The 22,421-nt window shown below is 36.5% G+C and overlaps 1 long non-coding RNA gene across 2 annotated transcripts in view; it reads right to left on the bottom strand.

Moving 5' to 3' along the window:
• Nucleotides 1–8,848: 8,848 nt before the first annotated feature.
• The window catches only part of LOC115520669, a 44,364-nt gene continuing 30,791 nt past the window's right edge, over nucleotides 8,849–22,421 (bottom strand). For both annotated transcript variants that reach the window (XR_004344149.1, XR_004344150.1), the window contains one exon: nucleotides 8,849–8,959. This is a non-coding gene — a long non-coding RNA (uncharacterized LOC115520669). The remainder of the gene's footprint in view (nucleotides 8,960–22,421) is intronic.

Raw genomic sequence — 22,421 nt, 5'->3', positions numbered from 1 at the left:
TACAGGCAAGCTTATTCTTTATAAAATTTATATGAAAAGACAAAGAAACTAGAATAGCTAAAAAACCAAAATTTTAAAACAATAATAATGGAGGAGAAATCAATCTACCCAATTTCAAGATTCATTGTGCAGCTACAATGAAAGTGTGTGGTCTTTGTGGAGTGACAGACACACAGATTAACAGAAAAGAATAGAAAACCTAGAAACAGACCCACACAAATATGACCAGCTGACTTTTGACAAAGGTGAAAAGCAATTTAATGAAAAAAGGAAAGTCTTTTCAATCAATGGTGCTGGAGCTGTTAGACATCTATAGGAAAGTAAATAAATAAGAACTTTGACCTAAACCTCACATTTTATACCAAAATTAACCCAAAATGGATGATGGATTTAAATGTAAAATCTTGTTACCTTTTCTTTAAAAAAAAAAAGTGTATTTATTTATTTTGAGAGCTAGAGCATGAGCACCAGTGGGGGAGGAGCAGAGAGAGGAGGAGAGAGAGAATCCCAAGCAGGCTCAGTGCAGTCAGCACAGAGCCCATTGCAGGGCTCGAACTCACAAACCATAAGATCATGACCTGAGCTGGAATCAAGACTTGTACTCTTAACTGACTGAGCCACCCAGGCACCCCGTTACCTTTTCATTGTTAGTAAAAAACAAGAGAAAATAGTTGGGATTGAGGTCTAAGTAAAGAGTTCTTAGGCTTGACACCAGAAGTACAATCCATAAGAGGGAAAACTGATAAATTGGGTCTCACAAAAATGAAAACTTTTGCTCTGCAAAAGTCCACATGGGATAAAAAGACAAGCTACATACTGTAAGAAAATATTTGCAAATTATATATTTGGCAAAGGACTGGTAACTAGGGTATATAAAGAACTCTTAAAACTCAACAGTGAAAAAACAAGCCATCCAATTAGAAAATGGGTAAAAGACATGAAGATGTTTATCCTTGTCACAGCAGTTGTTTGCAGAAGACTTGAATTTAAAGACTATAAAAATTATATGCAGATATGAACTTCACATGCTGGACAAGAAACCAAAAAAATAAACAGGCTGTACTTTGGAATTCCTAGTAATTACGTTATTTGGGACTAAATACTTCAGACTGTTTAGATGCTGAACTAATAAATTATAGGACAATTTCTGTGGGTAGACTAGGGTCTTCCCCCTATGGCATTCCCAGTGTCAGTCCCAGGAGGGGTCTGAACTAGAAATGCGGGGACTCTGGAGAATGGCACTTTTACTGGAGAGATGAAAACCTCTCTTCTCCCTTGAAGCTTCTTGGGAGAATTTCAATATTCCCAGACTGAGCTAGCAAGTGAGAAATCATCCCTTTAGTCACCCTGAGACATGGCTGGTCCTAGAAGCTCTGCCATAAATATAAATTATACTTCCCAACATCACTCTGGTCCACTCCCATGTTGGGTGAAGTTTGTGGAAACTTGCAGCCTGGTCTCTGCTGTGTAGAATTAGAAGAACTGGTTTTTGCTTTGGACTGAGTAGCTAAGGGTACAGAAAGGACCCCTGCCTTCCAACACCAGATCGGAAAGATGGTTAAACATCTTTGTACATCAATTTCATAAAAGTCACTGACAACAGAGGCAACATGTGGTGGCTTTGCAGAAAGCCCAAATGAAAGAACACACAAGACATGTTCCATCCTGCATATCCTCAAAACGGCACCCTTTGGAACACAGGAAAAGTTGGTGGAACATTTGAGAGTGGTACCAATTTTGAGGCAATCAGGCTGGTCTGTGAGACTAGAGCTCACATCACTTGGGTTATTTAGGGGAAATAAGATAATATTTTGTAGTCATTGGTTGTTGAGGCTGGTACATTTGGGTTTCACTAAGTTAAGAGAAAAGCTCACTCTCCCCTTTTCAATAACACAATGTCTTTTCATTAGAAGCCTGAAATAGCCGGGTTTTTCTCTGCTCTTCCATTCCTTTGAAACCCTACTCATAATTAGCTTCCCACAACTCCTAGGTTTCTTCCACCATTACTCATCATCCTGGTCTATTTGTGTTACAGATTATGATTTTCAACCTCCATTGGCTTCACCAAGGTTAGTACCATTTTGTTATTTTAAGTCCATATTGCTAATCTTTGGGGAACATACCTACTTCTCCCTTATTACTATATTTAGAACTTTCAAGTAAGTCTGATAATCAAGAACAGACGTTCTTAATCTGAGGTCTTGTGGCTATGGAGATGCATGGATAAAATTCAAGCTATCTGTGATTTTGGAGCAGAAAAAAAATCTCATCTTTGTTTTCATTAGCTTCTATTAACTTCTATTCATTAACTTCTATTGAGCATTTCCTATTATTAATGCAAGCAACAAATTACAATGAAATAAATGGAACATAAAAGCTACTTTTATACTGCATTCTAATTGTTTCAAGTATCTCAAAAGTCACTTAATGGTCTTCACTAGTTAAAATTATGGTTGTTATTAGATGTGCCAATAGATCCTATTATTTAATATGTTATATCATACATAATATCAAATATATATTATAAACTGAAGAAATATTTTGATAACTATTTCAATCAACATAATTGGTTTCTTCTGTAACCCTATAGTTTTATCCAAAAAAACAAAAAACACCCTTATTCTGGGAAAGGATCCACAAGTTTAACTGTCCAAGGGAATAACAATAGTATAAGAATGATTTAATAGTTTTGGAATAGCCAAATGTCTCTACAACACAATGGCAAAAAACTGAAACCAACCTAAATGCTCAATAACAGAAGATCGGTGAAATAAATTATGATACATACCTAGAGCAGAATATGATGCAGTTACTCAACGTAATATTATATAACACTGCTTAATGGCATACATGGGTAGGTAACACAACATGTTATATAAAAGAAAAAGTTGTATATGTGATTATTTTTTTGTAAATCAAACACATATATAGTGTATTCTACTTATACTACACATATATAGAAAATGGGTGTCAAGACACACAAAAAAAATGCAAAGGGTTATTTACAGATGGTGGGCATTATCGGTAATCTTTCTATTCTACTCATTTGTGAAAATTTTCTATCAACTTATAATTATTTTTTGTAAGAAAAATAAATAAAAATTATCTTTCAAAGAAATGAAGTCCTGAGAAACAATCCAAATGAAATGTTAATTTCTACCTTTGATCGGCTGTACATTCATTCATTCAGCAAATAAACTTCAGCTCAGTGGTTAATGTTACAGAATGAATTAATGTTATCTACAGGATCCATTATCATAATGAAAAAAATCTACTGATTTTCATACAAATCATTTAGCAGCTGAACCAGCAAAAATTTTAATTAATTTAATTAAATTTAATAAATTTATAAATAATATTAATTTATAATATAATATAATAATAATATATAATATAAATTTAAATTAATTTAATGATTTATGAATTTTCTAGGCTGTGGGACCTAAAGTCCAGTCTGTCTTTAGCACAAGTATCAGATATTCATTTCTTTCAAAATTGTGTCCTACCTACCAATAAATAATTTTGTCTTCAGAAAATCCTTTCTGTTTTGTTTTGTTTTTGTTGATTTGAGATTTTGTTTTTCAAGTTTCCTATAACAAATAAAAATAAATTTAGATTCTCATCATACAAATCCTATTAAAAAATAAGCATATTTTTATAACAACATATGTTTCTGAATTCACAAGGCCCACAACAAAAACTTCTCTTGTTTTCATAATTGTGCCATGCTTTAAAATTTTGAGTAATTCTGAATCTTACTGTCACTGGAAAAGATATTCAGTTATTTTATTTTTATATCTGGGTGTTAGGAATTCCAAAATGCTACTGAAATAAATATGCCTATCATACTCCTTATATATTAACATTTTGCTAACATGTTATATGATAACATTAGCTGGGAAAAATATACTAAGTTTTAAAAATGCTCCTAACTACAGGTTTAAACCTTTACTAAAGGTTTAAAATACAACTCTTCTACAATTAGACATTGATCTAACATGAAAGATGTGAATATAAAGTAATTGGCCTGATATTATTGTTTTTGTTCATAAAAGCACCAGAATTTACATAAGAAATGATGTCATCCCCTCTGAGTAGTCACCTTGGGAGACCACACGCTAACTTCCTTGACATTTGCCTTTGCACACAACAATTTTAGCATCTTTCTTTTGGACTTATCTTTAGTCTGTTCCTTTTTTATTTTAAAGAAATGTCTTCAAAGGCAGCCAAATTTTGTCTTTTAAAGTTGGATGTGATCTTCATCGATAGCTAAAAGTAATCTAGGAGATGGGGTCCTGGATGTACCAGCTAGAATGAAGTAGATATGAAAGAAGGATTGAGGAAACACAGTGTGACACTTTATGTTAGGGGTGATATTCCAAGTATCCAACAAAAGGTATTTCAGGACACAGGCCAATCAAAACAGATGTTACTGGAGCAAGGTCCTGGAGTACCGTAACCAAGATCCAGATAGTAACTTTTTAGTAGCTGGGTTGTGCATTGCTCTAAAGAGTCCTGGAAGACAAAATGTAGCAGTGGGGATAAGTGGGCATTTGGGAGTTTCTGAGCTGTGGCATTTACCAGCCAACAAAGATATTTAAGGTATTTTAATGTCCACTGAATATTCCAAAAAGTGAAGAGGCCACTGCTGTTTCTGTGTGTCTGGGGCATTGACTCTGAAGGCACTACCCAAGTGTTGTTTGAAGGTGTTGAGAGCAATAGTATTGGAATAAATGTGCAGGAAACCAGGATAACTATTTTGAAGGGCATTGCTTATCTGAATATTTAGAGTCTCTAAATTCTTTAGAACAGGCACCATGTCTTTTTCACTTTTTCTCCCTTTAACCTAACATATTAGCTTGGCATATAGTGGTTGCTTAATAAATATGTGTTGAGTGAATGGCATGTTTGTTAAAGAAAAATAACTTCAAAATAATATCTCCTATTTAAGACCTTTTACAATTTTTCTTTTTTAAACCTGTAAACTCTTCATTCTATTAGAGATAACTCTTTTTTGTTTGTTTGTTTATTTATTTATTTTGAGAGAGGGCGAGTGAGTGGGGAGGGGCAGAGAGGGAGAGGGAGAATGCCAAGCACAGAGCCAAACGTGGGGTTCAATCCCACGAACCACAAGATCATGACATGAGCCAAAATCAAGAGTTAGACGCTTAACCAACTGAGCCGCCCAAGCGCCCCTATTGGAGATAATTCTACAAATTGCTTTAAAGAGAGAAATCTATCAATATTTATTTCTGACTCAAAATACTTTGGATAGCTGCCTAATTCTCTCTGGAAAGCAGTCCTTTTTATTGCTCCTCTAATTTTTCACATGAGTTTAAAAGCCACAGGTAAATGGGAACCTGTCTCTAACTTCTTGACCTTCCTATCATTTCTAGACACAAAGAATTTTCCTTTTAGCAGATAGGGCTTGAGGCTTTCTCAAGGCTAGAGTTGCTATACCATGCTGTCAAATATTTACAAGGCTATGGGTATCTCGTATTATGTACTTAATGCATCATTTGCTTCTCCTAACATCCCCTTTTATAGCTGAGAAAACTGGGTTCTGGAGGACCTAAGCAACTTCCCCACATTTGCACAGTTAGTAAGTGGTGAAGATACGTTCTCAATTCAAGCAACTTGATTCCAGAATTGAGCACCCTTGACCAACACAATATAAGAAGGAACAAGAGCTTATTTACCATTAATCAACATGGTAGAAATTGAAGGATTTCCCATACCTTAGAGCTCTCATTACATTGACTCAAAAAAAGTAGGTTTAGGAAGGGAGATTTGATTTTACATACATTTTATAAGTGATACTGAACACATATGATGTTGAGGAACTGTTCTAGGTTCTAGGAGGGCAGGAAAGAGACCCAGTCTCTTACTGGTTTTAAATATAGTACCTAGAAACTTACTCAAGTCTTCTAGGGCTACTTTTTTCATTACTCCAAATGGGGAGGGAAAAAAAAAAAAACTGAACTCCTGTGTTCAGTTTGAATTTTGGATCCTAAGCAATAATCATCCTTGATGAATTGCATAATAGACATATCTCTAGAGGGGAGGACATCTACTGTTTTCTTCCTTCTGGATTCCCTGGGTGAATATCTGATCACCTTTGACACCCTATGCTTATAACAATAGCAACAGAGGAAGGAGGAGGTGGAGGTCACAGTGAAACATATAGACTGTGTGGAACACAGGTACCATATGATCATTCCGTTAATGTGGGCAGCATTTTTCTGTTACTCTGGGATTACCCTGTATAATGATAGTATTCAGAGTCAGTTCCCCACAGGCTAATTATTTCATATATGAATTTTAGGTTTTAGGAGGCATTTCAAGTTATACAGTGGCCTTATGTAGTATCATAATTTGGAATAATAGAAACATTAACTTTGTACCTTCCTTGAACGATTAAGCTGTACTTTAAAGGGAGGTTAATAAATAACCAACGAGAATGCTACTAAAGAACTAAACCATGAATAGTAACCTGTACTAAATGCCTTAAGCAAGCTGAAAAATATAAGAAAACCCTTTTTATTTTATTTTTTTAAAATGTTTTTATTTATTTTTGAGACAGAGAGAGACAGAGCACGAGCAGGGGATGGTCAGAGAGAGAGGGAGACACAGAATCCCAAGCAGGCTCCAGGCTCCGTGCTGACAGCTCAGAGCCCGAGGCTGGGCTCGAACCCACAGACTGTGAGATCATGACCTGAGCCGAAGTCGGACGCTCAACTGACTGAGCCACCCAGGCACCCCAAGAAAACCCTTTTTAACCATAAAGTATCTAAGATGTGCTGTAAGATTGGTCTTTTTTTTTTTAATGTTTATTTATTTTTGAGACAGAGAGAGACACAGCATGAGCAGGGAAGGGGCAGAGAAAGAGGGAGACACAGAATGTGAAGCAGGCTCCAGGCTCTGAGCTGTCAGCACAGAGCCCGACGCGGGGCTCGAACCCACGAACTGTGAGATAGTGACCTGAGCCGAAGTCGGACGCTTAACCGACTGAGCCACCCAGGCGCCTCTAAGATTGGTCTTTTATAAAGTGGAGTTGGTGACTCCATCTCATGTCTGCCCTAAGATTTCAAGGTAAAATAAGAGTTACTAACAACAACAAAACAATTCTTTTCCATTTTCCTCTAAAACCCCAAATTATCAATATTAAAGTCATCCTAATATTCTCAATTATTTATTTTTAATTATTTTTTATTCTATGATGAATAGCCTTAAATCTCCGTTTTGAAACAAAGTACAATATAAACTTAAAAAGAAAAGCAAACGGGCTGCCTAGGTGTCCGCTCAGGTCATGATCTCACAGTTCCAGTTCGTGAGTTTGAGCCCCGCATTGGGCTCTGTGCTGACAGCTCAGAGCCTAGAGCCTGCTTCAGATTCTCTGTTTCCCTGTCTCTCTCTCTGCCCCTCCCCTGCTTACACTCTGTCTCCCTCTCTCTTTCTCTCTCAAAAATAAAATAAGACATTAAAAAAAGATCAGACAAATACATAGGTAAATCATAATCAGGATATTTCTTTCTTTCACCTGAAGATTTGATCTGTGGTAAACTAAAATTTTCTTTGGGAGAGATCATGTTTAAGTGACATTATATCACTATGATGTGAAAGAGTGCTTGACTAACAGCATATTTATCTATAAAATAAAAAGTGAGATATGCCAGCCTTTTCTGAGAGCCAAACGTGCCAGAACTTTCCCTTGTTCTAATTTTGGCCCAAGAACAAACAAGAACCTTTAAAAAGCACCAAAAGCTTTGTCTTTCAAAAGCAAAATGCTGAGGTACATCCATCTTCTACCTTCTGGGAGATAAATCATGTTTAAATCTAATATTTGAAAGAAACCTCTCCCTCACACTCTTATTATACTGCAAGGCAAATAATCAAGTTAGTCATCCAGTAGTCACATAACCCATAAGAATAACATGTTAAAGGAGTTTTGTCAAAGGTATTAGAGAAAACCAGCCCGTTTGTCTCATGGATTGTTTTTGATTTTTCTGATCCTTTAAACTTCCTCTCCTGTGTTTCAGTCAGATCATCAGATCAATAATACCTGATGCTCAAACCTTGAGATTTCAGGCTCAGGAGTGATACAGCACATGCAAAATAGGCATTGCAACACACAGTTGGGCTTTGCGGAAACTATGGTGTAATATCCTGAAAAAAATAGTTTCAAGTCATAAAAATGCAGTGCACTGACCCCCTGGAGAGAATTGTGTCCACGGGTCCGGGAACGATGTCTGTTGTCCAACACCCTCACCCCACGTCTGAGCCCTTGTGCTCCATGTGGTTTTTCCCTCAGGGATCATTATTGGGTTTCATAATGATTAGTTTGTGTATGAAAAAGGAAAGCTCAAGACTATAATTTCATACATACTTAAAAAAAAAGCATATAAAGAAAATTCAGTAGTGAGACAAGTAATCTCCTGGAGCCTGCTGTGACCAAAAGTCTACCTGCGAGAAGGCTGAGCTGATAAATGAGTGTCTCTACATGTATGGGGACAAACCACAGAGAGGAAAGCTTTGTGTCCCTTTGGCCTAGGGAGCTCTGCTCTCCTAGTTCCCCACCCTTTCAGACACAAGGAGAGCACCCACAGAGAAATGGAGAGCAGCTGTTACAGCAAATGAGTATTAGGGCCATCAGAATCAGAAATTTAGTGATAAAAATAGGGGGAATATTTCTTTTAATTTTGGCAACCACATACTTAAAGAAATACTTTTTGGTAAAGGTGTAAGTGAAGGGTAGATTGAGGAAAAATGGAGCTGAAAGCAAGGCCTGGGGGTAAAAAGTGCATCAAGCAGAGAGGACCGGGAGGAGGAGGAGTTAAAGCCACATCAGGAGTTAGAGAGGCAGGTGCACATACCTGGTAAAGGTTCTTCAGCCTTACACATGCAAAGTCTCCTTTCCCTGCAGATTGCCACGTCTTCTCACCTGGAGAGGAAGCATAACCTAGAGAGTAGAAAAACCTGGCTGTAAATCCTGGGTTAGCCCCTCACTCTCTGGGACACTGAGCCAATCACTTACTAGTTCTGCACCTTAGTTTCCTCATCTGTGAAGAGGAATAACTATAGGAGAATTAATCCAAGAAAATACCTGCAACATTGCTTGACACATAGCTTAAGAAATGTTAGATTTTATATTATATATATAATATTATATTATATTATATTATATATTATATTATATTACATTATATTATTATTTTATTATATTATCAACAGCCATGTCAATATAATTTCCCTTCCAAAACAAACGTGTTCAAAACACGTTGCATTCCCTCCAGCTGTACTTAAGATTTAACAAAAAGGAAAGGTAACTTCCTCTTTTTCCCTTCTTTTAGTAGAATAAACTAAGGAGTTTTCTATATTTTTATTTGTGTTCATCTCTGTATTCCTCTACATACAAAAAGTAAATCCTTCAAAACAACAGCATAAACATTAACATCCTTGTGTCTCATAGAGTAGACAGCTTACTAGGGGAGAAGTAGGAGCCTGTGTTCCTTTGGGAACAGAAAATTAAGTGGTAGAAACTGAGAAAGAGAAACCTGTGGAAAGAAGAAAGGAAATGGCAGAAACAACTGAAGATTGGTCTCTGGATTTTTACTGGGATGGATGCCATTTGCCTTGATAAACACCAAACTGTCCTGCCCAGTCATCTAACATAGTGAGTCTCAACTGAAGATGGTAGTAGGCTAAAAGCTGAGAAATGAAACTAGCGATAGTGCTGGACATATGATCATCAGCCTGAAAGATACAAGTTCAGGTTCAATCAGGTTGTAAAAGTCATATATGTGCCCTTCTTGACTGAGAATGTCTGTTGAAAAGGGTATATATGTGATTTTCATATACAACCCCTCAGTTGAAAGCTTTAACAAGCAGTCATCACCTTTATTTTTTTATTTTTTTTTAAACATTTATTTATTTTTGAGACAGAGAGAGACAGAGCATGAACGGGGGAGGGTCAGAGAGAGGGAGACACAGAATCCGAAACAGGCTCCAGGCTCCGAGCTGTCAGCACAGAGCCCGACGCGGGGCTCGAACTCACAGCCCTCACGGACCGCGAGATCATGACCTGAGCTGAAGTCGGCCGCCCAACCGACTGAGCCACCCAGGCGCCCCAAAGCAGTCATCACCTTTAGACTGAACTAACACAACAGCCTTCGAGCTAGTCTTCCTCATTTCACTATTAACCTGACTGTGGTCCATTCTCTACACAGACCCTGAGTTACCTTTGTAAAATATGAAAGTATATCAATCTCTGATTAGAAACTCTCAGGCAATAAATTCAAATTCCTACCATAACCTGTGAGATCTTGCCTTCTCTGGCCCTTGTCTTCTTTGTAAACTTCTTTTGTACTATCCAAGTTTTCATTAAATAGTGCTACACTTGCATCTCAAGTCCCCTTTTTATTATGGCCTCAGTGCCTTTGCACTGGCTATTCTCTCTCCCTAGAGCTCTTCTCTCACAGCTGTTCACAGTGACCAAGTCACCGCAAATATCACTCCCATTTCCAAACTACTCCATCTAGAGAAGGGACCCCCAAAATTCTCTGATCCAATTTAAGTTTCTTTATAGCACTTGTCACTAGATAAACTTTTTATGTATTTTTCTGCAAGTTTATCTCTTTGTCCTTATCATAACACAGCATCATGAGAACAGGAATCTTGTTATATCCAACGTTGTGCCCGGAGTAAATTGTTAGCTTCCACTAGACTTTTGTTGAACACATAAATGAACAATATGCAAATAGAGCCTAGATGCTAAAAGAAGAAAAGGTACATGTGTCTATGAGAATATATTTCTAAAGGATTGAAAGATTCAAAAGATATTAAGAAAACGATATCTCAGGGATTAGACCTTCAAAAACTTTTGAGCAATGTTTATATATCCAATTGATTAATGGCCTCTGTCTAGTTTCTTATGCCTATAATTCAGGACCTAGCCTCCTGTCAACATTTGAAAGCCTTTTCGATAATCTATGTGGAGAAGCTTGGGATAGAAACTCAACAAAGACAACAATCCAGATCAGAAGTGCAGACTCTAAAAACAAGTAAGAAGAACTTTGGGCCTGATAATTCTACTAAGACTCAATCTATAGCAGAATGAAATATTCATGAAAATAAAAAAATATTTAAAAAAAATGTCCAATGAAAATCCTCTTTCATAGAAATAAACATATATTTAATGCCATTTTAAGCTAACATGAGATTTGAGACTGGAAATAAGTCACTGATCTTGTAAATAAAAATTTTGGCACAAACACAGTATCTGTTTGGAAAGTTTACATATCTATATTTCATAATTAGGTTCATGACTTATTTTCCTCATGTGAGGCTAATTCCTCTTGGAAGCTCAAAGCAAATCTTGTTTTAAAAACAGGTCAGTGTTCTCAGTTTGCACTGATGTTCAGATAACTAGTTGTTTCAGACAAAACTTTTAAGTAGCCAATAATAAAGTATGTGATATTAAGTGTATATTCAAATATTGATGCCATAACAAAATGCTAAGACTCTGGTGTTCACTTCATCTGATTGTTTTCTAAGGCTGTAGGCAATTTAACTCAGAATTTTCTGAGAGGCCTTTTAAACATGAAGATTCATGAACCCATTTCATAAAGTTTCTGTTGCTATAGATCTGAGATCCAGGAATCTGTATTTGTTTAAAGGGCTTCCAAGGTGTTATGGAGACCTGCCAGGTTTAGAAAATAGTGATTTTAACCCAGCCTCCAACTAGGATGAGAACGCTTTCATACACATTCCTTGTTATTCAGATATGTTTTGAGTTCTTCCAGAATGGGCAATCTCATCTCCATGTAGTTGGTTCACCTTTATTGGAAAGGTCTGGTTGTCAGAAAGCTTTTGATTACATTAAACTGAAATGGGTCTGCCAGTGATTTCCTCACATAGGTCTAGGGCTGCCCTTTAGCATAACAATGGTTATTATACACCAAAGCCCTTCATACATTTTAATATAGCTTTCAGGTCCACACAAGTTTTTCTTCTACTGCTGAACAATCAGCTTCCACAAACAATTACTCACAGATCCTTTATCATCCAAGGTACCCCTGTGTCCCCCACCATACCATCCATATTCTCTTTTCAGAGCCTTCTCCTCCACCACTGTCAGATCTAGAGTCCTTAAAACAACCATGAACCACTTGACCCTGCATAGCAATGCAGCAACATGTTACCAGAGATCATAGGGAACTGAAACATTTCTTATACTGTTGGTTCTCAAATGCTGATATACCAAATGATGCCACAATGTGAGGACATTGTCACCAGTCCTTGATGAAATGAGAAAAGTGACTAAGTTCATTCACTCTAAAAGACTGCACTTTTTTCTCATACTATATCCCGCTCCAATCCTTTTAAAATTTAATGTTTTTAATGGAACGATAAGGGTCATTGGTTGGTTGGCTGGTCTGTTCTACTAGAAAGTCAGCTATCCAAGGTGACGAGCCCCATTTCTTTAAAAGTTGTATTGTCCATAAAGACCAAAATCTGGGAACCACTGCCCTAGCTTTGCCTCCCTTGGTGACATACTAGTAATCTCCAATCCAACTTTTGTTTCTAGAACACTAACCACATCACAAGCCACAGTGCCTCACAAATCATTAGATCATTAGAATCAATGGAGTTTTATGAAAACACAGATTTCCAGGGCACACCATCAGAAATTATGGTTCAGGAAGTCTGAGGCCCGGTATCTGCATTTTTAAAGGTCCCCAAATGATTCTGCTGATCATCTAGGATTAGAAAGCTCTTTCATGATGTGCATTTATTCAATGGCTCTTTTATGTATTTATAACTTAATATCACCAGGAAGCAGGGTTGATTAGGAAAGCAGGAGTCTGGTCAAGTGTATTAAAGCAGCCAAGCAGATCTTGATATATAAATATTTAGCCTGCTCCCTCCTTAGGTATGAACACATCTGCAATTGTTATCCTTCCTTTCTTTTTTAGCCTTTCCCTTATCAGGACAGATTCTTTGGTTTAGGTTTAGACCTACTAGCTCTACCTTCCCAACTCCACCCAATAAACTGACCCAAACACCTTGGGTCATATCAAGATTCCTACTAAAAAGTAATGCCAAGAATTGGATATAATATTAATACATAATAGTCCCCTTAATATGGACTCTTAACCAAACTCTGTTAATATAGCTTCAGATCACCTTAACTTTTATAGAGGCAGCCACACACTAATGTTATTTAAGGTTTGAACCAATCCATACTATCTGGTTCCACCTGAATTCAAAGAAGTTCTCCTTCATTCATTACAACTGATGCTTACAAATACAACACTTCAAGTTATAAATTTTTATCACATTTCCTTCAGTATATTTTCAACAGATATAATTTTCAATTCTAATTTTACCATCCAACATATTCTTTTTTATAGAGAGTAATGGGCCTTATGTAAAGTTGAGAAATACAACATCTTAGCTGTCGTTCAAATAACTGATGACATGTTTTTCAACAGAGATAGCAGAAAATACAGTGAATCTTGTTGATTCTGCTTGGAAGTAGCAAATGTCACCCCTCACATTCCATTGACCACAGCAAGACACAGCCAAGCCTGACACTGATGGGGTGGGAATTTTTGAAAACTAGGGTCATATGTACCTTTCTCCATTCTTTTGAATTTTTTCCTCTGTTCTCCAAAATTTCTCAAAGAATATGGTAGCACTATGATGATATCAATGAGATTGTTTATTTCCTAAAACATAATTTGTCAGGATCTGGGAATTTGAATTCATCTAAAATATTTGTTATCATTAAACTCCTCTCATTGTATATATCATTGTATATATCAATGACCTCTTAATGCAATGGTCCCTCAATGGTACCAGCTTAAAGATCATTCTTCTTGGTATAGACAGAAGAAAAGCGGATGTGTAGTGTTTTCTTTTAACATGATACCATCATTCTCAAGCAATGGACCTATAATTTTCATCTATCTATTGCTCTGAAAATAGCACTAAAATTTGCTGCTGCTGTCTCTAGTGGTTTTTGTGAGCCTCAGCTAATCTTTGGCTTTAACTCTCTTGAAATTTTTATCCTAGTCCTTTGTATTCCCCTTAGTTATGCTCTCCCATCCACAATTTACACAGATATCTTCCAGCTTTATCAGACAAGTTCTCTACCTGCAAATATGCCAGGTTCTCTACTGCCTCCCAATTTTCTTTCCATTGAGAAAATTTTGAATTATGTGGCCAGAATTTCATAATTCAACCTTCCTCATCACCATAGAATTACACTCATTTTTTGAGTCTCTTCTGGAAAATGTCTATTTTTTAAGAAAATATGTAATCAGCTTTTATTTGATACTCCACCTTCATTCTATCAAGGGTTTTAATTTTTATTTTTTTCATCATGATAAGTGTACTCTATAATCCCCATCCCCTTCCCCCATGTTCCCACTCCCCTCCCCTCTGATAAACATCAGTTTGTTCTCTATAGTTAAAAATATGTTCCTTGGTTTCCCTCTCTCTTTCTCTCTCTCTCTCCCTCTTCCTTTTCCTTTGCTCATTTGTTTTGTTTCTTAAATTCCACATATGAGTGAGGTCATATGGTATTTGCCTTTCTCTGAATGATTTATTTCACTTAGCATTATACTCTCTAGCTCTATCTATGTTGTTGCAAATGGCAAACTTTCATTCTTTTTTATGGCTAATAGTCCACTATATGTATATACCACTCTTCTTTATCCATTCATCTACCGAGGGACACTTGGGCTGCTTCCACAATTTGGCTATTGTAAATAATGCTGTATTTGGATGCATGTACCCCTTTGAATTACTGTTCTTGTATTTTTTAGGTAAATATCTAGTAGTGTAATTCCTACATAATAGGGTAGTTCTATTTTTAATTTTTTGAGGTTTTCTTAATGGCATGATACTAAGAGGCAATATAACATAAAGGTTAAGAACTCTGTGGTTGAAATTTGAATCTTGTTTTTGTTTGTTTGTTTGTTTGTTTGTTTTGTTTTGTTTTACTTAAATCAACAAAGTCCTAGGAATATAAAACACAAAATCCTACGAATGAGTGAAATGAAGCACAGAAGACTGCAGTACAGGACAGAAGGGGACCACAGTGAAGGGCAGAGCCTAACTTTCAAAGGGAGTTTGGAAAGTCTCCCAGGTCAGAGCAAGTAGGTTATAGTGGTGACAGTAAAAACAGGGATATCACTGAAAGTCCTTCAGTAAAGTAGCTGCACTAGTTGTCTCTCTCTCTCTCTCTCTCTCTCTCTCTCTCTCTCACACACACACACACACACACACACACACACACACACACACACACCACAGCCCAGGATCTCTGCATGCACAATAAAAGGCAACACAGTGTTCATTCCTCCAAGATAAAAACAGTGCAGGCACCTAAAGGAATTGAGTAAGCTTCCTGGGAAAAGTACAGGCTGCTACTATGAGCTCTGATTTCCCAGTCCCTTACCTACTCACCCTTAGGCAAATCCTGCAGATAATAAACTCTACCTACAAACAAAGAGCCTTCAATTCAGAGAAGAGACATCATGAGGAAAGAAACTTACCTAAAGAGCAGCCAAGAAAACTTGCAACCCAGACCTGGAATAATCAACCTAAACATGTAGCCTAAGATAAGCACTAATAAGCAAGGACCACCAGACATATGAGGAAGACTAAGAGTATTAAAGAGAAAGATCTAGATAAAATCAGAGTTATAGACTCAGCAGAATATGGTGGACATGCAAGGAACTGAAAAAGTCTTTCTTTTTAAATTCTTATTAGAATATTCAGAAGTTTGTAAATGATGTCATAATCTTAAAAACAAGAACAACAATCTACAAAAATGGGAAAGATCACAGTAAGAACCAGCTCTTAAAAATTTTTTAAACATAAAAATCAAAAATTCATAAAAGAGCAGTACACATTTTTAAAATATCATAATATAGAATGAAAAAATAAAAAGATGAAACATATGACAGAGAAGATAAGAGACACAAAGTGTCAATCCACAAAGTTCAATGTTCAGCAAAATAGGGGACCAGAAGAAGAATAAAGAAATTGGAAAAAAAATAATTAAATAAAAAGGAATTGGAGCACATAAGTGGCTCAGTCAACCAGTTAAGCCTGCAACTGTTGAATATGGCTTAAGTCATGAGATCAAGCCCTGCATCAGACTCAGTGCAGAGCATAATGCCTGCTTGAGATTCTCTCTCTCTCCCTCCATCTGCCCCTACCCCACTTGTTCCCTCTCTCTCTTTCTCTCTCTCTCTCAAAATAAATAAATAAACTTTTTTTAAAAAAGGAATAAAATGCAGAAAGACACAAGACATCACACTGAAAAGGCCACTGAATATTTTCACCATCTTACATAGTATTGAATCAATAGATACATTTAAATTTGAGGGAACAAGAAATAAAACATACTACTATTGTAAATGAAAAAAGTAACAACAGAAAGCTTAAAATTAATAATATAATACCCAACATTGGGAGAAAGAATGGAAGAAAAGTTGAGTAGTGTTTCAACAAGTTAAATCTACAACATTCACAGCAGAAAATCACCAATAATAATTAAAATTGGTTAATCAATAAATAATAGGTTATATTCACTATAAACACAATAATAAACAAATTACTATGTTTATATCAGAAACCATTAAAAAAGTTAAAAGTGATTTTAACTATGAAGAATAAGATTTCCAAAAGACAGAGAACAGTATATTTTGCCACTGAATCTTTACAGTAGGTGATTTTTTTTTATCGTTTCATTCTCTATTCAGGTTAGCACTTTTTTGGGTAACAGAAAGTCTTAGGCCTATATAGACAGCAAGTAATGAATCATGTGACGAAATAGAATGACCCATGGCCGGGGTCTATGGGAGAATGCAGACAACCCCAGGTGGAAGAGTAGATCACTGACTAGGCTGACAAAAGGTGAACGTCATCCATTGGGTAAATACAAAGGCATCTGAGTCTCCTTCCAAAACCCCAGGCAAGAATGTTTTCAGCTTGACTGAGCTGCCAAGTTTCCCATACCTTAGTAGAGTTGAGATTTTTCATTGAATGCCATTCTGCCTCTATCAAGCTCAGGTTTCAGTACCTCTAATAAGCTCCACCCTTGTGTTAGAACTTAAGGATATAAAACATGATATTTTCATAGTTGTTTTTAACTTGAGTTGAAATGTTTACTTCAACAAAAATGTCCGTATGCCTGCTTCATGCAAGGCACCATGGGAAATACACATGTAAACCAGACAGATTGGGTTCTCTCAGGCAGTTGAAGAACCACTAAAGTGAGAGAGACTTGTACGCAACTAACTTTAATGCAAGACCAAATGCAAGTGAACTGGAGCATAAAGAGGGAAGAGAGAGCTTCCAGTTTAGGAAGGGGTCAAGAAAGACTAAATGAGGAGCTGTCATAAGTGAGCTGGGATTCTGGCCCTTGCGTCAACAGGATGCCTTCAGGCTAGTACTGTGACACAGCTGTGACTTGGGACGCAATCTGAGAGTGATATTATCTGAGTTGTACCTAGCCAAAGACAATGTCGGTATCTCTAGTTTGAAGTGGCTCTGAATTTCCGTGAGTTAAATGCTACATTCAATCCAAACACCTTGCTTACCCACACATATGCATTTTCCTTGGAAGATACAAACTGGTAAAGTACAGAACTCTGTATTGTACTATAAGTGAACCCGAACTCATTCATAACTCCAACTAAATCTAAATTTCTGTGTTGTTTCTATTTTTAATAGCATTTCTCAACATATGTTCATGTCCATGTGTTTACATTCTACCCTCAAATCCAGAAGATTAAAGAACCAGAGAATGTTAAAATTGGAAAGGATCTTGGCTATTAATCAATATAACCCTATCATTTTACAGATGAAGAAACTAGGCCAAGATACAGTAAATATGACTTCCCAAGCTTTCGTAACCATGAAAAGAAAGACTGGACTTGAACCAAGTTTTGGAATGCAGGACCAGAAGCTCTTTCTCCTGGATGCTATGCCAAAAGAAAAATGAGAAGATGGAAAAAAAAAAATCAAAGATGATAAAGAAACAAAAAGTAATGCTTAATTAAGTTACTGGAAAACTGGCAATAGATCTAGAATATCAGTGTTTCTGAAATAAATTCTGAATAACTTTTAAGGGATCTATTTTTCTTGAGATTTTTAAAAAGTTTTTATTTATTTATTTTGAGAGAGAGAGAGAAAAAAAAAAAAAGAAAAAACCAGGGAGGAGCAGAGAGAACCCCAAGCAGACTTTGAGCAGTCAGTACAGAGCCCAATAGCGGGGCTTAAACCCACAAACATGAGATGATGACCTGAGCTGAAATCAAGGGTCAGATGCTTAACTGACTGAGCCACCCAGTTGCCCCTTTTGATATTTTTTTCCACTTGGACAATATATATTGTCTACCAAAATACAAATATTTCTTTTCTATTTTAATTAATCTTTAAATTATTTAAATTATTAAATAATTGTTAAAAAAACAATTTTTGCTCTGTTAAATACAGGGAAATGGTAATTAGCTAATCATCCATTATATATCATTTTTGTTTCATCAAAGCAAAAATAGTGGGGTGCCTGGGGTGGCTGTCAGTTAAGCATCCAACTCTTAATTTTGGTTCAGGTCATCATCTTGCAGTTTGTGAGTTCAAGCCCCATTTGGGGCTCTATGCTGACAGTGCAGTCTGCTCGGATTCTGTCTCTCCCCCCTCCCTTCCACCTCCCCCCCAGTTCACGTGCTCTGTTTTTCTCTCAAAATAAATAAATAAACAAACAAACAAACAAACTAACTAAAAAAAATAGGAATTAGTTTTAAAATAGGTATTCTAGAGCACCTGAGTGGCTCAGTGGGTTGAGCATCCAAATCTTGATTTCGGCTTAGGTCATGATCCCAGGGGGGCATGGGATCAAGACCCATATTGGGCTCCATGCTAAGATTAAGATTCTCTCTCTCTCTCTCTCTCTCTCTCTCTCCTTTTTCTCCTCTCCCCTGCTTGCACTATCTCTCTAAAAGTAATTAACTAAATAAATAAAATAGCTACTCTTGTATTTTTAAAATAGACTATATTAGAACAAAGACTGTATTATATTTGTTCATTACTATCAGTATATCATATCATTGCACCTGGATTATAGAATATACTCAATAAATAGTAGTTGACTAAATAAATTAATTAATACCATATTGCATTGGAATTCTCCGCCAACCTTTGTAAAGCACACATTATGTCCAATACTTCTATGGTAAAAATCTGATATGATACCATTATTTGGATGAGTTCAAAACTTTGCCTACCCTTGATAGAAAATCAATACATCCTTTCCCAATGCAGACTCCATGATTAAAGGCCTTCCTCTAGACCCAGCTGTAAGTAAATCCCAGGTGAGGCCAGAGCCTGTATAGAAGTAGAACAATGCTACTGCTTTCCTCTCTTCCTTACCCCAACCTGGGGGAGAATTGTGGAGGTAAAGCTCACACCTGTTTCCACACCCTGCTCCTAAGCTCAAATAAGGACTTCTTGATTAGCCAAGAGTCTCCAGTTCAAATCACCAGAAACCTTCTCAGTAGTGCCCTAGAGACCACTAACAGGCTAACTAGGAGACACGTTAGGAATTGTGGAGGGAACTTCTAATCCACAGGGCTGTTTGCCAGGGCATAAGACATGGAAGTACATGTCAGAAAGACAGAAGAGTGGGCGCCTCGGTTGCTCCATCAGCTGAGCATCCAACTTTTGATTTCGGTTCAGGTCATGACCCCTCTGCCCCTCCCCATGATCTCTCTCTCTCTCTCTCTCAAATTAAATAATAATAATAATAATAATAATAATAATCTTAAAAAAATTAAAAACTAAAGAGAAAAGAGAGGACTTAAAAAGTTTTATCAAGAATATTAAAAACCTCCCTGTGGGAGTTAATGATGAATAGATACTAAACATAAAGGCATTTATTTAATAATGAAAACGTTTTGCAATGTTATGCATATAAATAAGTTAACACAGCTCTTGTTATTTTCTTCATCCATTTTACAGAAATGACAAAAATGTTTTGAAAACTGATGTCACTGAGGTTTTGTAATTGTTTAAAAAACAACAAATGAAATGACTACTTCTAATCTTTTTTGGTATGTTTATACAATAAAAAAAGGAATGTTATAAATAGCCTCTAACTTGTCTGTTTTAATGGCTGCATATTTACATAAGTAACTATAAATGAAATATTACATTTGATCTTTTTTTTCAACTATTTGTATGTAAAGTCATTTAAAGTATAAAATGATATTTTCCCCTATTCTCCTAGTGAGGGCATAACCAAAAACAAACATTGAGACAAATAAAAACACAGGACAAGAGTTAGGGAAATCGTGTTCTTCATAAACCGGCTTCTACCACTGAGTCACCAGTGATGTTCTAGCTAGCTGCACCTCACTTACCACCATCTGAGAAACAGACCTGAATCACAGTGATGCAATGGAAGGATATAAGGAAAACCGGCAAACAGTGGTTTACAAGCCTTGCTAACTTCCTTGTAAGGTTGACTATGGCTCTTCAAGACCATTTGATGCCCCATGTCCCACGTCCATCTCAGAAGGTGACAGCAACACCAGGAAGAAGGCAAAAGACAAGGGCAGGTCTTGATGCACGTGTTCTAGAAACTCATCAGGATTTGGCCACACCCAAGGAAGGAAAACTTGGCACTAACTCCAGAGAGAGAAAAATCCTGATATATAAATTTTGTGCTTTTCTAATGAAATTGAATCAAGGACTAAAAGTAATCTGGAAAATTTCAGCCCAATTAAAGATTTTTAAGACATTTTTTTCAGGGAATGGAGAAATAACAACTTGCCCATTTTATAAATGTGAATATATTTCCTGTTGTGAATATTGTAAGACACCCATTCCTACTTCTCTGATGGCAAGAAGAGAAAACATCTACAATAAGGGTATAAGAAAAAGAAAAAGAAAAGCAGGATATTCAGTAACAACTTCATATATCGACATACATTAGCATATAGAACAATTATCTTGAATAAACTGATCATTTGTTTAGCAGTTTGGCTCTTTTGTACTTTAGCAGTTTGGTACTTTTCCAGTAGGCTACAGGATGGATTGCTGAACTTTCCAGCAAGGTCAGGGGGATCTGTTTGCTCAGTAGGTTGATCCGAGCTGGATTTACTTGTTCCTGCATCCACTGTTCGCATGAAGAAATTACACTTTGAAAATTTTCTTCAACTACAGTAATTAAATGTTTCCATTGAGCTAGTGATCTATTTTACCTGAAATGTGAAAATGCTTTATTTTGTTTTTATCTCAAACATTCTTTACCTCAGCAATTTTTTTGTAAACATTTTCTTTAATGTGTCCTTCCTTTTCTATTCTCATTTTTCAAATTTTCCCTTTTCTCATTTTAACTTTTTTTCTTTTTTTCACTTTGTAAGCAGTCAAAAAGAAGTAAAAATGGACATAAGCAGAAAAGCCTCCCTGGAGTAAATGCTTGCAGCATGACTTTCCCAATAAAGTCTTCCACACGCAGGGCAGATAAAGAAATAAGAGGCTGAGAGTTGTGAAGAGACACTGGCTCCTGGTTCATATTTTCGAAGTTGGACCTTTGATATTACCACCCAAAGACGCTCTACATAGTGTCAGAGATGGGCCACAATATTAACAGAAGACATTTATCTCACTACTTTAGATTCACGGCCCATTGCCTGATTGTACCTCTTACATACAGTCTCCTACAAATAAATATTCATTCATATATATATATATATATTCATATTTGTATCCTATAATTGCTAATAAATAACAAAAAAAATTAAACTGTATTGTTTTCTGTATCAAAGGGATAATCTGTTAAATGTAAGTATATGAGAATGTTACTTTGCATAATCCTGTTTAAACACTTCCTCATTCTAAACTATACCTAGAGCCTCAAGAAAAGCAAGAAGAGGCCTTTTCAAACTTTGGGATAAGCTGGTCACAGATTATACCAAATGTGTTATAACTCTGAACACGGTTCATGCCACAGAATTCTTTTTTTTTTTTTTTATGTTTTTAGTGTTTACTTATTTTCGAGAGAGAGACAGAGAGACAGAGCGCAAGCAGGGGAGAGGAAGAGAGAGAGTGAGGCACAGAATCTGAAACAGGCTCCTGGCTCTGAGCTGTCAGTGCAGAGCCTGACGCGGGGCTCAAACCCACGAATCGAGAGATTATGACCTGAGCTGAAGTCAGACGCTTAACTGACTGAGCCACCCAGGCGCCCCAGATGCCACAGAATTCTTTATCTCACTTTTATATTCCAGCATCTCGAAACCACCTACTGTTCTCTAAACATGGCAAGCTCTTTCCTGCTCTTGGACATGTTATTCCTTCTCCCTCAAATATCATTCTCTACTTCATCTTACTTCTCTCCCAAG

This window comes from Lynx canadensis, chromosome A1 (assembly GCF_007474595.2).
Source record: "Lynx canadensis isolate LIC74 chromosome A1, mLynCan4.pri.v2, whole genome shotgun sequence".
NCBI classification, from domain to species: domain Eukaryota; kingdom Metazoa; phylum Chordata; class Mammalia; order Carnivora; family Felidae; genus Lynx; species Lynx canadensis.
This window is presented reverse-complemented; position numbering and strand designations above follow the sequence as displayed.